A 3,441-nucleotide genomic window follows, 5' to 3' on the forward strand; every position below is an offset into this window, starting at 1 on the left:
GGTAGACTGGGAGAGCAGGCTGGCAGGTAGGATAGCTGAGGAACAGTGGAGGATTTTTAAGGAGATCCTTTTCAGTTCTCAGCAAAAATATATTCCGGCAAAAAACAAGGATTGTAAGAAAAGGGAGAACCAGCCGTGGATAACGAAGGAAATAAAGGAGAGTATTAAAATAAAAACAGCTGCGTACAGAGTGGCCAAAAATAGTGGAGAAACAAGTGATTGGGAAAAATTTAAGAAACAACAAAGAGAGACTAAGAAAGCGATAAAGAAAGGAAGGATAGACTATGAAGCTAGGCTAGCAATTAATATAAAAAATGATAGTAAAAGTTTTTATAAATATATAAAAAGGAATAGAGTGGCTAGAGTGAATGTTGGACCCTTGGAGGACGAGAGGGGGGAGTTAATAGTGGGAAATGAGGATATGGCTGAGTCTTTAAATAAGTTTTTTGTGTCGGTCTTCACGGTGGAGGACACAAATAGTTTGCCAAATATTAACGATAGAGGGTTGGCAGCAGGAGAAATACTTAATACAATTAATGTTACCAGAGAGGCAGTGCTGGGTAGACTAATGGGACTGAAGGTGGACAAGTCCCCAGGTCCGGATGGAATGCATCCCAGGGTATTGAAAGAAATGTCAGAGGTAATAGTGGATGCGTTAGTGATTATTTATCAAAACTCGTTGCATTCTGGGGTAGTGCCGGTTGATTGGAAAACGGCTAATGTTACGCCGCTGTTTAAAAAAGGAAGGAGACAAAAGGCGGGTAACTATAGGCCGGTCAGCTTAACGTCTGTAGTAGGGAAAATGCTGGAATCCATTATTAAAGAGGAGATAGCAGGGCATCTGGATAGAAATGGTTCGATCAATCAGACGCAGCATGGATTCATGAGGGGAAAGTCGTGCTTGACGAACATGTTGGATTTTTATGAAGATGTGACTAGGGCGGTTGATGGAGGAGAACCGGTGGATGCGGTGTTTTTGGATTTCCAAAAGGCGTTTGATAAGGTGCCCCATAAAAGGCTGCTGAAGAAAATTAGGGCACACGGAGTTGGGGGTAGTGTGTTAAAGTGGATTGGGGACTGGCTATCCGACAGGAAGCAAAGAGTCGGAATAAATGGGTGTTTTTCCGGTTGGTGGAAGGTAACTAGTGGCGTGCCGCAGGTATCGGTACTCGGGCCGCAACTATTTACCATTTATATAGATGATCTGGAGGAGGGGACGGAGTGTAGGGTAACGAAGTTTGCAGACGACACAAAGATAAGTGGAAAAGTGAATCGTGTGGAGGACGGAGAAGATCTGCAGAGAGATTTGGACAGGCTGAGTGAGTGGGCGAGGATATGGCAAATGGAGTATAACGTTGAGAAATGCGAGGTTATACACTTTGGAGGAAATAATAACAAATGGGATTACTATCTCAATGGAAACAAATTAAAACATGCTACCGTGCAAAGGGACCTGGGGGTCCTTGTGCATGAGACGCAAAAGCCCAGTCTGCAGGTACAACAGGTGATCAAGAAGGCAAATGGGATGTTGGCCTATATCGCGAGGGGGATAGAATATAAAAGCAGGGATGTCTTGATGCACCTGTACAGGGCATTGGTGAGGCCGCAGCTGGAATACTGTGTGCAGTATTGGTCCCCTTATATGAGGAAGGATATATTGGCATTGGAGGGAGTGCAGAGAAGGTTCACCAGGTTGATACCGGAGATGAGGGGTTTGGATTATGAGGAGTGGCTGAGGAGATTGGGTTTGTACTCGTTGGAGTTTAGAAGGATGAGGGGGGATCTTATGGAGACTTATAAGATAATGCGGGGGCTGGATAGGGTGGAGGCGGAGAGATTCTTTCCACTTAGTAAGGAAGTTAAAACTAGAGGACACAGCCTCAAAATAAAGGGGGGTCGGTTTAAGACAGAGTTGAGGAGGAACTTCTTCTCCCAGAGGGTGGTGAATCTCTGGAATTCTCTGCCCACTGAGGTGGTGGAGGCTACCTCGCTGAATATGTTTAAAGCGCGGATGGATGGATTCCTGATCGGTAAGGGAATTAAGGGTTATGGGGATCAGGCGGGTAAGTGGTACTGATCCACGTCAGATCAGCCATGATCTTATTGAATGGCGGGGCAGGCTCGAGGGGCTAGATGGCCTACTCCTGCTCCTATTTCTTATGTTCTTATGTTCTTATGACACACAATCCTCTAGCTGTGCTGACACCAGAGTAAGGAATGCCCAGTGAAAAGTTTTGTTTGACATTGGTGCGAACGAGTAACATAGAAACATAGAAAAACTACAGCACAATACAGGCCCTTCAGCCCACAAAGTTGTGCCGAACATGTCCCTACCTTAGTGATTACTAGGCTTACCTATAATCCTCTAACTTACTAAGTTCCATGTACTTATCTAAAAGTCTCATAAAAGACCCTATCGAATCCGCCTCCACCACCGTTGCTGGCAGCCCATTCCACGCACCCGCCACCCTCTGAGTGAAAAACCTACCCCTGACATCTCCTCTGTACCTACTCCCCAGCACCTTAAACCTGTGTTCTCTTGTGGCAACCATTTAAGCCCTGGGAAAAAGCCTCTGACTATCCACTCGATCAATAACTCTCAACATCTTATACACCTCTATCAGTTCACCCTTCATCCTTCGTCTCTCCAAGGAGAAAAGGCCGAGCTCACTCAACCTATCCTCATAAGGCATGCTCCCCAACCCAGGCAACATCCTTGTAAATCTCCTCTGCACCCTTTCTACGGCTTCCACTTCCTTCCTGTAACGAGGTGACCAGAACTGAGCACAGTACTCCAAGTGTGGTCTGACCAGGGTCTTATATAGTTGCAACAGTGGGGGAGATTGATGTGGGTGGGGGAGGGGGGTGGATGCTGCCAGAACAAATCTCAAACGCCATAAATATGGTGAAAGACTTTGTTCTGAGATGTTACAGCGGACATGAGGGACACGAGGCATCACTAATGAATCTCCCCATGAGCTTCATGTAGTGTGGGTTTAAAACCCACGATCCAGAGTTTATAGGTCTCGTTTGAATTCTTGTAAACTGCAGACGCAGCGTTTTTATTTATTTCAATAAAGCACTGTTGTACTGGAGGACTGGCCTTGACGAGATCATTGCGCGAGATATGGGACAACTAGCCTAATTATGGGATAATCCTCTAAAGTTTGGGACGATCCAGGGTCACCAAGACCCTGTACTGCTGTAGCAACACATTCCTACTTTTATATTCCACCCCCTTTTGCAACAGGTTGAGTGTCAGCTGGTGCAACAATTGTATTTTCTCATTTGGTTTAATCAGGGTTCAATGTTGGCTCTTTGGGTATAGCTGGTATCGCGCATGCGCCCCAGGCGGCCGTGCTCTCTCCCGTCAGCAGGTGGCGCTGACCTCCCCCGGAAGCGGAAGTGGCGGCGTCGACTTGTCCCCGGAAGTGGATGCGG

The sequence above is a fragment of the Mustelus asterias genome, chromosome 8, assembly GCF_964213995.1.
Source record: "Mustelus asterias chromosome 8, sMusAst1.hap1.1, whole genome shotgun sequence".
NCBI lineage: Eukaryota > Metazoa > Chordata > Chondrichthyes > Carcharhiniformes > Triakidae > Mustelus > Mustelus asterias.